Source organism: Buteo buteo, chromosome 13, assembly GCF_964188355.1.
Source record: "Buteo buteo chromosome 13, bButBut1.hap1.1, whole genome shotgun sequence".
NCBI lineage: Eukaryota > Metazoa > Chordata > Aves > Accipitriformes > Accipitridae > Buteo > Buteo buteo.
Genome location: NC_134183.1, coordinates 32,298,268 through 32,317,973, shown reverse-complemented (window position 1 = coordinate 32,317,973; position 19,706 = coordinate 32,298,268). Strand labels below are relative to the sequence as shown.

General features: G+C 35.2%; 1 long non-coding RNA gene across 1 annotated transcript; it reads left to right on the top strand.

Moving 5' to 3' along the window:
* The first annotated feature begins 1,298 nt into the window (after positions 1-1,298).
* LOC142038524 (uncharacterized) lies at positions 1,299-16,000 on the top strand. The gene is made up of 3 exons (XR_012652588.1): positions 1,299-1,349; positions 3,452-3,557; positions 15,881-16,000. It is a non-coding gene; the product is annotated as an uncharacterized LOC142038524 (long non-coding RNA).
* The last annotated feature ends 3,706 nt before the right edge of the window (positions 16,001-19,706 follow it).

Here is a 19,706-nt window from a genome sequence, read left to right as displayed (position 1 = left end):
ATCAAATGGCAACTCGATGCCCAGTATGAACCTGTACGTCTACAGCTTTCAAGATACTGTTAATGGGTTCTTTGCCTTCAGAGAGAGCAAGCGTTAAAAGCGATGATGGATGGCTAACTTGAAATGATTAGGAAGGTCAAGGAGGAGGAATTAATTTTTGTACTTGAACAGTGCTAGTAGTACACTAACTGGAAAGTCTGTATCTTCGGTAGACCATCAATTCAGTTTGAAAACCTGTAGAGATCTTTCTTTGCCTTAAAAACAAAAACTGTAAAACCAACACATTGCTTTATCCTTCTGTGTATATAGTCATCATTAGCTGACTGAAAAAACACTTGTTGCCCACACAAGTTATAAGAGAGTAAGTGTGGGCTGGCTTTTATTCTCACTATCATTAGAATGCTAGCTACATTGTAATTGAAATATTCATTTACACTTGTGCAATCCTACTAAGAAAATCATTTACACCTTGAAATGGTAGGGGATGCTGACTAAAAGAATTATGAGACTATATTAATTCGAATGTCACATTTCAATTTGAATGTTACACCTGTCAGAAAAATATGTGTTATTCTTATCTCGTATAGAAATTCTTGAAAGAAAAATCTAGTCTTAGTCTGGTTGTAGTGGTAGAAATTTCATCGATAAGACAATCTAAGGATACAAGGGAAGCAAAGTTTATTTGAAAGCTGATAAACCTGGAAGAAGCAGGTAAGCTTTCACAGTTCTTTGCGTTGTGAAAGGACTTTGTATTAGAGAGTCCCAAAACGTAGCTCTTAATTTTTACATTGGCAGGTTTAGGACATAAATTTATTTTAAGTATCTATATACAAAAGAGTCAAGAAATGTGCCAACAATACCTTGCATAAAGACTTACAATGAGGGCTGGCTGTATATTCAAATCCTTATTCAACTTCTTTAAAAGTCTGTAATGTGATTTCTATTCTTAATTCAATAGGAATTCCTAAATCTATTTAAATTTGCAAAATAATTAGTTATTCCAGATTTAGCTCTACAGTTTTCAATGATTGTGCTCTATCAATCTGGTACTAACAAATTAACTTGTTTTATACGTTTTACATATCATCTTCCTTCTTGGTGTGCATTACAGAGACAAAAAATGGATATTAATGAAGAAATTTTATCCTCTAATTTTAATTGGCATTATTTCTGTTTCTCTCTTACCTGTTCCTTCTTAGTATTGCTCCATTCTATATTGCCTTTCAGAATATCATACTTTAAGCGCCTATGTTTTATATAGCTGAAATACTAAAAAGATCCTGTCTTTCTTGCCTTTTAGATGAGCAGCCTATTTTTAACAGGAGTCAATCAGCAGCTTCCAGATTAGGGTAAGCATCTGGACATCCCACTGTTAGCTCTGAGGCCTGTGTGGACCCATTAGCTGAGCTACATCCAAAATTTATATGGTAGATATCCTTTCAAGAGAGGCAGTCTGATCATATTTGCTCTTCTCAATGCAAACTCATTCTGTCTGACAAGATACACTCTCTTCCACTACAGAAAGCTGAAAACTGCTTGCATTTTTTTGAACGTAGCGTGCATCTTAAAAACAATTTAATTCCTGTTAGATTACTTCAGGTAATATAGTTGTTTCATAGTTTTTTCAGTACAAAATCAGGCAGAACCATACTAATTTCTTAATTATTTTTTTTGCTGAGGTAACTTAACTGCAGACTTTACCTCAGAACAAGCCCTATAATCTATCTGTTGCTTGCAGTCCCTGATGGCCTTGCCACTTCTGAAGCCTGTCCCCAGAATGACCTTCCAATGCACTTCTTGGCTCAGAATAACAGACCGCTCTTTCAGACAGTTACAATATTACGTATGACTTATGCACTTGAATGGATATGTGGTTGGCACAAACTCTGCTCATGATAGTATGTTTATACTAGGACAGTGATATATCTAGAAGATGGGTGGATGGACTGACACTGAGAAGGCAGAGTTTAATGCCAGCGTGTGTGATCTAATCTTGGCCCATGCCTTGGTGTTTTTAGGTGGAGAGTAGGCTGTTGTCAGCAGTGGGGACTGACTGGCTGCAACTTAGAGGATGCGACTGAGGGAGTCATACATTGGGAGCTAAGAATAAGGGAGTGTAATTGTGTCGTAAAACTATTTTCATCCTAAGTTGTGCCTCATTTTTTTTAGTCTTAATATTGTTAGAATATATATGAAATTTCAGGTAATGCGAAGCAAGATTTTACAGCATTATCTATTTAATCTGATTTTAGATTTGATTTCAGTTAGCCTGTCAGTAGAACAGGGTTGTGGAACCTTATCTTGCTTTCCTTTATCACTAGCCCATCACACCTCCCTGTAGTGCCAGTTGTCACTAGGTGCATCCTTTTCAAACTTTCACCTGTGTGACTCAGTCTTGACTGAGCTCAGAGAAGGAGGAGAAATTTAGATCTGACTCAAAAGACTCTTTGGAGACATTACAGAAATGCACTTTTAAAAGTCTTGGCTATGCTTAAGTTACTTCAGATAATGTAGTTTTTCTGCAGTAATGTGAGGAAAAAGAAACCACACCTCTAAGTGGCATAGCTGTGCTGGTGAACAAGCAAAAATACTCTTTTTTGCTGATGTAGCTTATTTTGTTCAGCAAATCTGTATAAGCTAAACTGTCTGGCAAAAAGAAGAAAATAATCTTACCAGAATAAATGGCATCTTTATTAAGACTGTAATGGCCACATCAGCAACTTTTGAGGGTGGATTAGGCCTTAATGACACATTTTGAGCCTTCGATTATGTTCATTTTTAGGTTGTCAAAATTGTATCAGAACTAAAGCAAACATTAAATAAACTTGTTGCTGTTTTGATGGCATATTAAATAGCATCTTTTATTTGCATTTTAGAATAGTCTTAATTTTGGCTTTACTCTGCATATAACAGAGACTTTTTGTAACATTACATTGTCCATTCCATAGAGTTCTCAATGCTGTGCTACTGTGTGTGCTGAAGAATTAACATTTAGTTTATTCTTAGGATATACCTGTTCCCCTTGCTGGCTTTTACTCCAGTGACTGACAAAATCATCTTGATACACATGTCATATTCTGTGCTTCTGTGGTATTTAAGATGATTTGAGAACTTTTTATTACACAGTTCAGTTGGTAAAGTGGCAACATTCCAGAGATTGATACAACACTGACACTAAAACATGACATTAGATGACTGATCTCCATCTCTACTCCAATTTAATCTAAATCCTCCTGTTTACTAAAGAGAGTTTTTTTTCTGCAGTAGTTGTTAGTAATGTTTTATTCTGTTAATTTGTACAGTTAGTCAATTATAATCATAATATTAATAAAGATTTATGTTAACTAAAAGCATTAATGCAGATCCTGCAGGCAAGAAAGCTACTGAAACAGACTTTCTTGTCATTTCAGTGTCATGTGTAAGCTTCATACATCTCCCATTTTCTTTCCAGAAAGAAAACGAAAGGTATCACACCTGTCAAAGGCAAAAGAGTTCCTTAGAATCTGCAAGTATGTCAGATGCAGTGACTCCAAGGGATCTTTTCTCCCTCCTCAAAAGTAAGAAAAATGTGTGTGTTTTTTATGTGTTTCCTATCTATGCATTTACAATACATAATTCTGTGACTTTTTCTGATCTACTAGGGCTTTTCTATACTGACATTAATGTATTTATTGTATATAATGCAAAGCCTTTTTCTGGTCTGTTACTGTTTCTTCCATAAACTCCACGTTATGTGAAGATCTATAAAGATACATACAGTACTATCATAAAAAACAGACAAAAACACTCGGAGGAATTTTCCTACCACACTTTACTGCACAATTGACCATCTACAAAAGGGGAATTTCTTCGAAGTGTCTTCATGACAGGCTAGGTTGACTGGTGGCAGAAAACTATGGGTCTAAGTGGGTATGGTAATAAACTGAGAGTCATTTAGAACTAACTTGCATTTTCTGAAACAGTTTATCCTGGTCATTCATTTGAGCTGCCAAAATAAAGAGAAGTAAATGATTTTACTTTGGAAGGAGAGAATGTTCAGCCTGTTTCCTCAGAAGAAGAAGAAGATCTTCACAGAATAAATAACCTTTATTTGACAATGGATTATTCAAGAAGAAAGGGTTTGCTAGATTAAGCAATTGAAATATTTACAAGGAACTTGCAAGCAAGTATCCCTGTTTCACTACAGTCAGGGCTATTTAGTAATGACTTCTTGTACAAATAGTTTTAGTGCTGTTCTACCAGGTCTGATGTGGAGCTGCTTTATACTATTACTATAAAATTTTAGGTTACTGCAGAAATAATACTATTAAAGTGAGGAATTCAGTCTAGAACAAAGTGGACTTGTACTGCCACTATTCAGTACTTTCACATTTACCCATTTCTTGCAAACTTGTAATTCTAAGATTTTACTCTTAAAAAAAACAAAAAACAAAAAACACCTTAAGTCAAAATTATCCAAATATCACATTATGCCTGACAAGCATTACCCTCTCACAGGATAAAATAAGCTTAATGTAGAAAAAAAATAAGCATATGCATGAATTCCATGACTGCTCTCTGATATGGCTTATTCATGTAGAAAACTACTGGAGGGAAGAAATCACCAAGCATACAATTTCAATGTGAGATGCAAAAGAAAAAGAAGCATAAGTAACATCACTTCCCAGAAAAGATTCTAAGAAATAGATTGTCATCTGCAACACATCACAATCTCAGTACACAAAGATCTAATTAATTAGTCTTGCTAACTGCATATTGCTAGAATTGTGAGAGTATGTAACTCTGAGGTGAGGTGTGACCAGACCTTGCTATCATTCTGGGATGCAGAGTTGCTAATAGCTTTCATTTTCAGATGTGATGCCTGATGGGGAAGCCTCCAAGCACACAATATTTAAAAGAGAAGAGAAGATTATGAAAAGCAGGGGATAACCATGGTTCCCTGAAGCAAGGGTGTAGAATTCCAAAAAACAAAAATTTAGAATATAGGAGACTGAGGAAAAAAATATGTATATCTGAACTGTTGTGGTAGATGTGTTAGAACCACTGTGAAAAATTGGGAATGAGGACCAATTCATAAAACTGTACTCAATTGTCTAGAAAAATTACTTCCTTACATTTCCTTTCTTTTTTTTTTTTTTTTTTTCAGTTGACTAGTGAGTTCTGTACATGGTAGCTGTATGCATCAGGATAAATAGATCAAAATGAGAGAGAGTATTACTAAAATTTAAGGAGCTTCTCCTGCCAAAAATTGCACACATGCCTAATTTTATAAATTAGTAGTAATTCAGACCCTTATTTAGCTTCATTAACATCTTTGATTAAAGGCTGATAGGAATGTTTCCACATCCATGAGATACAAAGTCCTGAAGGCTAGCTGAATGTTTCATGAATGTGTTGAAATTGTTCAGAATCCTAGTTGAAGACTGCTTTATATGTCTAATTGTATATTTGCACACTTGCTACAAATATGAAAACCATTTTTCACTTTCAGGAAGAAAACTGTTCTCGTTACAATGTATATGACTGTTAATGCTATACTATTTTAATCAGATTACCAGTACCATGAAAATTAATGTAATAGGATTTACTGTAATTAAAGGCAAGTATACAGTAATCTACTGTGAAAAGAACACAAAAATGTTAGTGGAGCTCATTACAGGGATATTGTTTATGCTAATTATTCAAATTTTTTAAAATCACACTAAGCCTGATTTTAATCAGATTTGGGGGGGGGGGGGGGTGTTGACAAAACATTAATCAAACAATTCAACCCAGAAGGGTTAGTAATAGTCAAGTATTACTCTTGTCTGGGGCAGAGAGAAGTGGAACGAAATGCAAACAGAAGAAAACTAAAGGACTACAAGCTACTCATTTCATTGTCCTGTCTGAATAATAAAAGATAAAAAGAAAACAAAGAATATAAATGATGAAATAGTGATAAACAAGCCTTTTGCAACGTGGATGAAGGAATCAAATATGAATTTATGGGTTTAAGCCTATAAATGGTCTCTATATATCAATATTAATATATACCAAAAGTTCCTGTAATTCCAGCATAGGGAAACCTACATGAAATTTTGGTGCAGATTGCAGATCTGTTTCCCAAGTGATTATACTGTTATTATATACCTGTCTCTTGTAACATCCTGATGGATCATAAAACTTAAGATACACACAGTAAACCTAGCAGATAGGAATTAAAAAATGAAAAGCTAACCAAAAATGATAGCTGAACCTAATAACAAAAGCTTTGATGCTGTAGGGAACTATTTTTGTGAGTATCTGGGACTACACCTGGTGAAAGAATCAGCTTGAACACAACAGGTTGAAGGATTGTTTCCTATGATGTCACTTTTGCTTTCATCAGTAATTAGCACATGCCATACCCTAGTGACATGGTATCCTATCCTACTGGAGACATTTGGTTAGATTCAAAATACGGTAGTGGGTTACAGTTTGCAACTACAAAATTTTCAAAAATCCAATATGACTATTTTCAAGAGCAAAAGCTATTCATACTGTTAAGAATCTGCAAGATCCAGTCTTTTAGTCACTGAATTTTTAAAGAAAACAGCAGGGGTAGCATTTGTAACATTCCAGGGAGATAAAGCCCTCCCATCAAGTGTGTATGTCGGGGCGGGGGAGCAGATATATATGAATATACATATATATAATGTGAGAGATGTAAAAATCAGCTTAAAGGAACTCCTGAACCAAAGTTTAAAAAACATTTCAATTTCTGAGAGTCTAACTTCAGACAATACATTATATGTTTGACTGGTTATCCCAAATTCTTGTTCAACTTTGAAAATATTGGTCCAAATTAATATAAAATATTTTTCATAAAACAATGTGATTAAAATTTTAAGTATGTCATTAAAATAATCAACAGCTGGATGACATTCTTTCAGGAATATGGAAATTAAGCATATAAAACATTTTTTCTCCTTAGTTTCCTTCAAGACCATCTAATACAAAATGAAGAACAGATCTGTTCATTCCAGGTACAGGTATTCTTGAATATCAAACATGGATTTTTTTACTTCATTGACTACATAAGGGATTTCCAGTCTTCTATCTTCTTTTACTCACTGGTGTCAAGAATTTTCCAGACTCCAGTAAGTTATTTATAAATGATAAAAATTCATGTGCAGATCAACAATCTTGCTACAAACCAGATTTTTATAACAAATAAGCAATTTTCTGTCCTCTGCTTCAGAGAAGACACAATCAATTCTAGCTTCTCTTATACACTGCAGTTATTGCTACTTTTGGCATAGATGATCTGGCTCCAAATTTGCTGTGAGTAGACCAATTTTTTTTAATTGCCCCAGTATAAAAATAAAACTGCCTTTATGGCATTCCTGATATTACACTATCAAATTGCATAAGGCCTTACATCCTGGAGAAAACAGATGAATAGCAAAAGGGAAGAAGGGGAGAAATAAACAAATTACTGTTCTTCCCTTAACACAGAGCACAAAGTTTGGGGGTTGTGTTGTGGGATGTGGTGTGTTTTGGTTGGTTGGTTTTAAGCTAAAGAATAAGGTAAAGTAAATAATGCACTGCTAAGATTTTGTCTGGTAAGGTAAATAGATTTAAATCACCGTTTGCTGTTATGGCAGTTTATATAACATTTTCCTGATCAGTTCAGCTTCTCTTTGTTGTTTTTAGACATTAAAATAATAGAAGGGTGTACAATACTGTTGTACAAGATTTTATTCGTCTAACTTAAAATCGGTCATCACATTAGTACTCTCTAATACTGAAATATTTCTACTTCCTAACATGTTCCAAAAATGAATCAGCAAAAGATATGAAATGAAGTTATATTTTAATACACTCCCTGTCCTTGCCCCTTATTTGCCTCTTATTATTTAACATTTTTGCTTGGAGCATCCAAAGAAAATACAAGTCCCTGTTAGGGTCAGGTGTACTCTGCTGGCATAGAGTAACAAGGCCACACTGAAGTCATCATTTTATACCATGTGAGGGTCTGGTAGCATAGTTTAGTCCATGCATTTTGGTGAGTGTTGGAAGCAATTTTTCTAATGAGTGTTTTCCTGGAGCTGACCTGGATAGTATCTGTCCTGAGATCTGTCATGCTGTTATCTGCACTGCTACAATGCCAGCATACACCATGTTAACAGTAACAGTATAATTACTCTTCTCGGAATAACCCACAACCTTTTTTTCTCATTACACACTAGCAGGTTTGAGAACTCACTTGCTCTCTTGCCAGCCAAGCAATTTACCTACCATCTGCATGTGAAGAGCACCCAAGCAGTTATGAAACTGTCTGGTTCTTACTCAGCACTGTGATTTTTGGGAGCTATTTATTGGCTCTCCAATCTTTGGAGCAGCAAGAGAGGATGCAACAAAAATGAAAATAAAGCTCTAGTTTTTATTATTTTAGTTTTAGTTAAAGAACCCTACTTTTTGATTCTGTGAAAATTGCTCAATAATGTACAAAGGACAAATTTTGAAGATTAACTAAAAGAGCCATAAATAGAGATCTCTCCTGGCACCCTAAACATCTCTGCAAATCTGTTCATTTTATTGCAGTAGTGCAAACTCTTCCTCGGAACCATCTGCACCGCTACTGAGATTTGAAAACCAGAACACACAAAAAAGACCATTGCTTAATGGATAATGAGCAAGGGTGCTCTTAAACCCACTGCATTTATCTTCAAGCCAACTGTCCAAGCAGCTAGAGCACATATTCATTGATCTCACTCCCTAGTGAAAGATACAAATTCTACAGAAGCTCAGAGCATTTCTCTGAAGAAAATTACCTGATTTCTCACACAAATCTAGTGTGATATTCCTCCTCCAAAACTTTGCCTGGACCTTAGTGACAAACAAATAGAATGAATAAAGCAGTGACCAGACACCAGAAGAAATAAATAGCAGTGAATATTCAAATGGAAATAATTAAATAAAGCTTCATATCTGCTCATGTAGCCAAAAGTGATGATGTTCCACTTATTGTGAGTGACCTCATGGTGTCTGAAGATACCCTTTTGCAGCACTGACAGTTTGAATGTGTACCAGAGTACACTGACACTAAAAGAAAATGCACAGACCCTTGTAGAAGACAGAATACATAGTGTTTGTAGGAACAAAGCAAAAATACCAACACTTGCAAGTAGTCACTGCAAAACACATTCAGTCTGGTGATCTGTGCACATCATTGTGACAGCAGCAATAAATCACAAGCTCTGCAACTGTTTAGAGGGAGGTTTCCTCTGAACCTGAAGCCAAAGATTAAGGTGGGTCACATTGTATTGGATTCACTCCTTTCAATAGATAAGTTTCTGGTTATCTTATTATGCAAAGAATATACATACCATCTGTCTTGGTCATTTATGGAATGTTATTACTGTGGTAGCTACACTGTGAATGGAACAGAAATAGGCTTTGCTCTTGCCTTCCTGTATTTTCATGTGAACACATCTTCAAGTGAACTATGTTATTTTTAAATCATATCTTGTACTGCAACTTCTGAAAGCATCTGTCTTAGCATTGTGCTGCATCTTTTATCTGATCCCATGTTGTACTAAATACCTTCAGTTTCCACTGACTTTTGTAAATTTTGACCATGTAGTGCTATTCTACCAGAATAAAACTTTCAACTGACTTACACAACTTTGATCCCAGCAATTCCCAATGGTTGGAAAGCACACTAAAAAAAATATCCAGCGTAGCAGCAGGATAGAGTTGTCCAGTAGCAAGGAAGAAAAGTTCTGTATAAGCACCCTGATTCTATTCTGGCTGCAAGGAATTTTATTCTTCTGATGGATTTAAAATCAGGATAGTACCAATGTCATTTCTCAGTTACTTTTCATCCTACTTGATGCAGACATCTCACATCTCCTGACAAATCTGATGCTCCAGAAGCTCAGCTTCTCTCTGGTGAATTATATTACAAATACAACCAAATTCAAGGTCATAGCTAAGAATCTGAGTGAATACAATTAAATTAAATATAATGCATAGAATCTCATTCCTGTTTTTGTCATCTTCAAATTTATACAAGCCTCTCTGAAGGAGTATAATGCTGAATAACACCAACTTTGAGACTGAAGAATTTTGGGGGAGTTGGCTACAAGAGTTATCTGACCCTTGATAAAATCTTAAGATTTAATTCGCATTTTCTTTGCCATAGGTCTTTTACAGTATGAAGAATGTCAGTTTGAGAGACACTGCTTTTCTCTTTACAAATGCATAGTCATAGTACTGTACAAATAACGTTTACCTGTTAACACACCTAACATACACCAGTGACAAACATTTCTGCTCTGATATATAACATTATTTTAAAATTATTCCACTTCTTCTAACCTACAGTACATACTCTTATCACCTTTTGTCTCAGTCTGTGTTTCTCTGAATCTCATTAGCATGCTTTATTCTAGCAACCAGCTGTTTGCCCTGTGAACTCAATTGGTCTTCACTAGATGGAAGAAAAAGAAAGTACTTTCTGCTATTTTTTATCAAGACACCTCGAACACACGTTCTTGTTCTTCACATATTCTCTGGCTAACGTTAAATAGAAAGAGGCTAGTAAGGAAATGACCCATGTAAAAGCCCTGTAGATTTTATCTTAGCTGCTTCTATAGGCCTAATGTTGAAACATCTTGAGACATTTTCAGAGAGTTTGTTGCTAGCTTTTGATGTGCTTCCTTTTTTGATGCTTCCCCCTCCAATATCATAAGCTAAATTTTTCTTTGCAGTCTGTTGGAAGTGTTCTAGAAACAACAAAATTAATCTTCTGTCACCTACACAGAGTGACAATGCTATCTTCCATTTGTTTAGCAGCAGCGCTGAACTTACTCATAAATTGTGCTGTGCATTTGACATACAGCCAACCACCAGAAGAAGCAAACTCACCTCTCCCCAGATATTATTCCTTCATTCTATAACTTCATTGTATTTACCAGACACTGCTAGTTACTGTGGTACATATAATTATTTTTAACCCAGAGAAAAGAGGAGTTCCATCACCTGGCTTGCACATGCCAATTTTCCATAATCTTATGAATAATTAATGGAAACACACATAATTGAGCTCTGTTTGTATGAATAAGGTTTACAGGTGGTTTATAAAGATACTGTTCCTTTTATCACATTTGTTTGTAGAAGGAATACACATCCTCCTACCTATGTTTCAGTAATAACTATTGGTAAAGTTATAAGGAATTCACATAAAGAATAGGAGAATGATATTAAAGGAATGAACAAACCCAAGAAATCAGACAATTTCAAAACTGAATTTAAATTATCCTCTTGTGCCTGCCTGCTGCATACTGCCTTTATTTTTCTATGTCTCTACTAATAATGATGGCATATTTGCTTGTCTAAAGTAGAGGAAGCCAATGGGCAAAAGCCATATGTTGAATATGTTTCAAAATGCCGCAGAGTGGGATAGATGCATATATAATCCAATTTTCCTTTATCGGATAACCATCATGTGTCTGTATGCTGTGTGTAGCAACAGATATCATAAATATATAACATTCTCAGTTCCGTAACTGAGGAACACATCAAGCAAAAACCAACTGAGCCTAGTTCTGAAAGAGCTGCCTATATTTCTACATAGCTGAATAGACAGAGGTTATTTGCAGGCAGTATTTACCATTACTTTGGGGGAGGGTTGGAGGAACGCAAGGGAAAGATCTAGCCATGTTTAAATATCCTATAGGATTTCTTATGTCTTCCATGGGTTGATTAAAATCATGTGTTCCTGCTTGTTCCTTATCCTTTATCCCTTACAGAAGGAGCACGCAGCAATAATTTGCAGCAAGATTTTTATGTAAGTGTCCCCCTTACATGGGTTTTATGCAGCAGGGAAACATATGGTTCTGAAAGAGCATTAATACCCAGGTACAGCTGGTCTTTGAAGATTTTAAGTGATCCAGATAAAAAGAATGATCAAATGCCTCCCAAGGGAGACTGTGGCTGTTCCGACACTGTTCTTTGTCACAAGTGTAACACTTATTAGGGAGATGTCTATGGAGACCTAAGAATAGAATAGGATTGTATTGACAAAAGAAAAATAGACATATAAGCAAATAAGACAAAAATAAAACCCTCAACCTGGCCAGCAATAGAGAACTTAATCACAGTCTACCAGGCTGGCAGCAAAGAAAAGCAAGCAAACTGATTAATTCATCTATTGTTATTAGTTAATGCAACAACCTAACGTTTCTCCATGACAGCAATGTCTCTGTGCCAGGTTTTTATTATCCTGCGGCACTGGCACTCTTAAAAATTCTTATTACTCAGAGAGTTTATATTGATTTAAAACAGAGTTTTATTTGCTGGATATAAAGAGAGCTATCACAAAAAATTTAGTTTCAGACCTTAGGTGAGAATCAACCCTATTTTCTGTTTAAAAGACTCATTGGATTTAAGGACAAGTCACTTATAAAGAAGGAGAGATCTAAGCACCAGATTTATTTGAGGACCAGGTCCCAAATAATGTTGCTCAATCTTTGTTTTTATCACAGAGAAATATCACATAGCTCCAACCATACTTAATCAGGCTTCATTACTGCAAACTCCAGAGTCCCAAACAGAAGTGCCAGAAGCTGAGACTAGACGCTGTCACTAACTGCTCTTGTGTGGGGTGGAATTCCCCAAGGTGTATGTTCCCAGGAGAGAGTAGATTGCCAAAGGGATAGGGAATAAACTTGAAATGAGAATGTGAAATTCAGAACAGAAAGTTCACAAGAGAAGGTTTAGGAAACCTGGAAAATTTATGAAACTCCTATAGTTTCATGACTGCAAGAGGTAGATTAAAGGAGCAGGAGAAAGTCAGGAGGAAAGATGGAAGAGAACTGTATAACTCAGAGCTCTGAGAAGAGGAGCCTTTCAAAGTCTCTCTGAGATTGGTAGCAAATCCAAAGCTTACTGTTAATACAAACAAGAAAGCTAAACCACAGAATCAGAAGCCATGGGCCAAGTCTGGATAAATGGAAGTTTTATTTGGCAGAACTACTCAAGGTAAAAATCCCATTTCAGAAATAATCCACTATGCCATCTATAGTTACAACAGCAATGAAAATGAAATTGCTAATACAAAATAAACATATAAACCCATCATTTTCTCTGAATTCTGCAGAAAGAATGTATGCAGCTAAGGTGAAAAATCTTGTCCTAGGGCTGCCACTGGATAACATGTCCCTAACTAGAAGGATTAGAACTACCATGACATCAGAAATCCTAAGCTAATTTGGAAGTAGAACAGCTGAAGAAAGGCTGTTCAACAGAAGTTGGAATTAGAGCGAGAGGTTAAATTGCTTCAGATTCTTTATATCTGTGCTGATATTGGTGCCAGATGTGAAAGTCTGGGTGAGATAACAATGTTTCCAAGCCACCAAATCTTTCATAAGCCAGGAAGTTTAGGAGGCAAGATCACAGATACTGTATCTAGGGGTATAATAAGAAAAAGTTCCTTTTATTCTTCTCATGTAATATAATTGCAAGAAAAAAAATCATATGGAGGGAGGTACAGCTTTTTTTTTTTAATGAAGAGGCAAAAGATATTAAGCACAAGTCAAAAGTTTCAATATGGTAGTTATTTAAAGTAACTAAAAGTTGCATCACAGATTTTTAACAAAATATATCCAAGGACTAAATAACAGAAATATACTTGACTAAGTAATTTCTCAAACCAAAACCAATAAGCTATGGTAAGCCTTAAGTAGGTCCAAGTTGTAGTCTTGTTCTATAATATCTACATGAGTATTTTATAATGTTACAGGTTATTAAGCATGTTGATGTATAAAAATATGCAGAAAAGTTGGCTGCTCATAGATCATACAGCACAAAGAGATACTAGCTACATAACAAATTAGTAACAGCTGGATGATTTGGAACCAGAAGGCCTAACATGCCAGTACAGGGCAAATTTCACTGAGTTTACGAAACAAGACTACTTTACCTAGGGCAATAAAACAATGCCTCTAGATTGGATTTTGCAGAACCTGGGGCTCCCTTGTGAAACTGCATGATAACTTAGGCATGACAAAGACGCCACAGGATCAGGGAGCCCAGCAGAGAAATTCTGCTGCCTGGAAAGATTGTGGCTCGAGAAATCCTGATAGCTTGAAGAGTTGAAATGAATAAAGGAATTAAGCTTGAGGTTACAAAATTAAAAATGGAAGTCTATGCTTCTATGCTTTAGTATGTCTTTATGAATATTTTGATTTCTTTAAGAAATAAACCTGTATTCTATCATCATTTATCTTTAGAAAGGTTTCATTGTATGAAGTGCTTAAGATTTTCTGCATTTAAATTCTCTTTTAGCAGAGGGGTGGGGTTTTTTTCAGTGGGAAGACTCTTTAATGTCATATTTCAAAAGAAATCTTCTTGCTGTCTTTTGCTCTTTCCATTTGACAGCCATCATTGCTGAGTAATGCCCAGGGTCATACTTTTGAAAAGCAAATTCTTCCTTTGCAGCATTGCTGCAGGACCTATGGCAGAGCATATATCCAGAGGACTAGGCACTTATCCTTTTATAAGTTATAGGTTGAATTCTAAGGGATCTGTCTGGCTCAAGAGTTAGATGCAGATCAGTAAAGAAATATGAAAGGGAAAATCAGCAACTGTAGAAATCTTTTTAGGAATATATGCACATACATTCACACGTATATACGATTTTGGAGTATTAAGCAAGAAATGCATTAAATGTGAGGTAATTTGTTCCACCAGAAAACGTGCAGCAAGCTATTAGTCCAGGTCATTACTTCCTTGGACAAAACTCTGGACTGAGCCAAAATCTTCGCCAGAGAGTGCAGAGAGCTTCAACTGATGTCAAAATAGTTGACCCAAGGTATCAAAGATAAATTTAGTCTGGATAAAAAGTCCTGAAATAATGCCTAGATAGCAGTTATTTTCCTAAGAGAATTTATTACCAGAGCAATACTTACTTGGAAAAAAAAATCTTCTCACATCTCTTGGCAGAACATCAGATAATTTAGTAAAATACAATAATTTTTTCCTGCAACAAATTTCCACCCTTAAGAACTCTTAGTACAAAAAGTCACTAGCATTCAACTCATATTTAGTGACAAAATTGGACCAATGTCTCTAATGGGACACTTAGCACAAACATGGCATTGCAGAATGATTGTCCAGTTCATTCATTGCTAAATCCTGCTTCCACAAAATTAATAAATTCTATTAACTGCAAGGAAAGCAGAAGTGGGCCTTTAATCATGTGATGTTTCAAGAGATAATCCTTGTTAAAGAGTAGGTTTGTTACCACTGAAGGTGACAGATTAACAAATCCTGACTTTGATGTTTACTATTTTTTCAGTCATACAGCAGGTCTTTACAAGGACCTTAAAATTTTCCCTATTTATAATTTGATTTCTACTCCCTAGTGTTCTTCCAGCATTTTAGTTCAACTGGTTTTATGGTTGTCCAACATAAAATATGACTAGGTGGTATATGACATGTTACCTCTGCAGTGTATGAACATATTTTGATTTCTTCAGCACTGAGTCAGCATTCTGATGAGTTAGCATTTATATTCCCGACAGCTGTTTATTCCTCTCAATGTAATTTCAGAGATAAATGTCCAGAAGGGATTTGCTGCCCCAGATCTATCAGAAAACATATTTAAGATATTCTGTGGTATTTAAATCATAAAAAAATTATTATTCAGTAATGCTAGGACAAAAAGTGTTTAATTTTTAACATTAAATAACTAATTTAAACCTTACTGTATTATTTTTAAATATAATGTGAAAAAGTCAAAGTATTTTTATTTTCTATGCAAAATCACATCAATGGTTTCTAGGGAAGTTATGAATTTAAGAAACATACTGAAACTTCCAATCAGTATTTTTATTTTGTTTCTTTTATTTAGAGTTGAGACAGTAGCCTTGAGAAGAAAATAAGAGATAGGAACCAGTGTACATGAAGGACCAAACTATTCCTGGAAAAGCTGCTTGATTGTGTCTTACTGAAGCATGGGACTAGTTGGCACAGTGGAACATAAATTTTGATAGAAGGCAGAACCAGTAGGTGAGGATTCACGGCATGCTGACATTCTTCAGGTAATGCTGTAGGTTATTTTGGTAAATACGGTGTAGGCTATGGTCATCCATATGCCATCATTTTTTACCTACTTTTTTGTTTTTAGTCTTCTCATAAAGAGTGCAGATGCAGAGTCGCATAGATTTTATTTTCCTCCACCAGCCCTATAGACTTTATAGGGTGCACTGCCTGTGTTACCACAGCTGCCTTACCCTTGGATGTTAGTAAGAGTAAACTCTTTCTAGAAGACATTTCTTCTAAACACTCTTCTGTTAGACATGGGTTTATAATATGGCAGGGAAATTAAAGTTACTGTTAGTAAGATTATAGAAGTGTGTGTTATCCATGTAAAAATAAAATCCAGTTCTGAATCCCATTAAATTAATGATTTTGATCATGTCTGGTGGCAATGAATTCTACAGATCACTTATGATTTTCATAAAAGAATTAAAAATAATACATAATTGCTCTGTTCTCTATTCTTTCAAACTCCATTTTTTCTTGTCTCAGGACAAGAAGTAAAAAGGGATTCTTGATATAATTTTTCTAAAAGTTCAATTCATATCCTCTATTACTTACCTTTTGCCTTTTCCTACTCTCTAGTCTAAATCAAAGGGTCCCTTTTTTCAAACTCAAGACAGAAAGATATCTTTGCTTATTAGAGTAATAATATATATGGCCTAGTAATTTTAATTTTATTCTTACTGATTTTTTTATTCCTTCCTTTTCAGGATAGAGAAAAAACAATGATGAATAGTATTAGAGAGGAGGGTTTTCCAGTAGGTTCTTTCTGCACCCTAATATTTTGGCTGCTACCAATCATCAGTTCTTACTGAGCTTTCTATATTACTGGCAAGTGCTTTTTTTTTTTCCTCCCGTGGTAACTATAAATTTAGAAATAAAGATAATAGGCCAAATTAACTTGCAGGCAATTCCATTCATCACAGTTATAACTGTGTCCATAAATGAACAGACAAACCAGTGAATAAAACCATCATGGTTACTACTCCAGTAAAGTAAGACTTATAAAATACAAGCAGTACTTTTGATGATAAACTCTTTAATAAAACACCAAAACTTGAATGTTATTACCCTAGGACTTTTTTCCCAAATGCTTACTTACGTTAATAAATGAGGTTAAACAGGAGGTGAAAATCTTCATCCATATTTACCATTAAAACTTAATCTATGGGGCAGACTTCATTGTGAAAAGACACTGTCTTGAATCTAAGCATTCAAGCTAATTTATATGGCTGTGACATATGCACCATAAAGAAAAATGTTTAAGTAGAAGATAATAATCTCTTTGATCTATTCATGAAAATTTATTTGGGCCATTTCTGTACAAGTGTTGCATTGCCAATGTAGACTAATGTATAGCTTTCTCAGAAATCATTAAATTAATCTTGAAATTGGACAGTGGTTACAAATTATTCAATCCCTTTTAAAATAAATTCATAATCCTGTCTCTGCATTTGTCAGTTTTCTTCTGGCTTTGTAAAACATCCTGAAGATTGCAGTGCCTGGACTGTAATTTTGTGTACGTGTGTTCAACATTCCACTTAGATTTAAAAATGTAGTGAAGAATCGGCATCAGGGTCAATATATTTGTATAAAAGGTATTCTAAGTTTAATGCTTTGCTTTATTCCCAGATTTGTGGATAGTTCAATTTCTTATTTATAGCTCAGTCTTAAAAGATGTGAAAAAAAAGTAATTTGATTGATTGAAATGCTGCTTTAAGTGATTGTGTATATAGCACTCTGCCTCTTGAGAATTCATTAGCTTGCACAGTAAACACCTACATATACTTTCACTGCAAGAACTCTAGAAACTTTGTGCTGAGATTCATATGACTATTCATGCAATATCCAACACAAAAGTTTCCAAAACACTGGACAATATATGTTGTGAATGATACCAAAAGCAACAACAATGATTTATTTTTTTTCTCGCATAAACTGAGTATCTGTTTCTTGGTAATATTGTTACTAGTGTTATTTGTATGACTTCAGTGCCTGGAGTTCCCAGGTGAGACTGATAAATGTGTATTCTGACCTAGAAGTGTTTACAATCTAAGTATGTCTTTATGGAAGCATTGCTATGACAGAAAGGTCTAAATGATGTTATTACATATAGTTTAATACTTTTTCTTCCTCAGTGCGCAAGCAGAGCATATGCCAACAGCACTCTTAGAAGAAATATTTTTATGGCAATTTTATGATTCAGTGTTGTTGGGGTGGACCTGTAGCAAAGAATATGTAAATTTTCAGAGAGGTAATCTAAGTACAGCCAAGCCTTAAGACAGAATGCTTCTGTGAGAAGTTTTTACTAAGATGCAGTCATTTTGTTATGATCTCTTACTCAAGGACTGGTTTAAATGTAAATTAAGTTATGGCAAGAATATATGCATATTCCAAGTGACTGATCAGCACAGTATCAGTGGGTATGCATACTACTAAGTCCACCTCCTCTCACACATACCCATTCTCAAAACTGACACTTCCATTTTATTAATCTTTACCAAAAAAACCTCACTTTCGTAAGAGGAAACCATTATAGAAAGGAAGAGTCATCTTAAGACAAGACTATTGGGTGGCTGGCTGGCTGGCTGGACAGGCAGCTGTTCCCCTTGTCTGTATCTGGACTACTATAACAATGCAAAGTGTACCTGGGAAGCATACATAATGCAAAAAGGTTTTCTGGATAGTGAAGAGATGGCTTAATATGCATATAGTAGCCTCATCATAGCTCCCAGAGTATGGTATTTAGCTGGATTACTGGTGTACCTTGACTTTCTGATGCAAAGAACAACCTTTTGGGCATTCCTCGCCATGAACAGTCAAAAATAAGTTAGAGTAGTCTGAGGCTGCACTAATTAACTGTAGAAGCCAGAAATTAGGGAAATTCAAAGATCAGAAAAAATCTTTTCAAGGTTGAAAGCTACCTTCATCCTTTTTCTGTTTTGTTGCAAGCAGAATCCAGGGAGAATAGATAACTGGGTTCTGGATATTTTGAGACATGGGATATTGTGTCAGGAAGCATGCATAATGCATTGCTATGGTAATGGTTACCACAGTTGGTATCTTTTATGGAAAAAAAATTAAATTCTGTACAAGTGTAGTTAGCTTACATAAGCAACTGCTACTTTAGTCAGAAGTGCCTTTTAGTTATCTATATTAGAACTTGACGTATTTTACATCTTGTGTAGCAAAGGTAGCAGTTTACAGAAGTGACAATTTATATAGATGAAAATGCAGGTTATTACCCTGAGCTGAGCAGGCTACTAAAGAAACAGTCTTGTCTTTATTATGATGTACTATACTTACAAAACAATTAACTACAGTATCTGATAACTGCTAATGTGCCACCAGTTGCAAGAAATTCCAGTAACAGACTGGAAAGTACTTTTAATGGTATTACTAAAATGGAAATCTCCAAAATTACTTGGGAAAGGCACTTGTTCTGACATCTTTATTTACTTTTGTCTTCTCATTCTTCATTTCTCTTTTATACTTCTTTCTACTGCTGACTATAGCCATGGCTTACTTGTTCCAGGTTCCAAACTGAGAGGAGCAGCTTCTTGTCAAATAAGCCAATGCTACTGGATGAATTGACCTTGACATGACTGCTGTGATGCCAAAAGCCACAAGCTAAC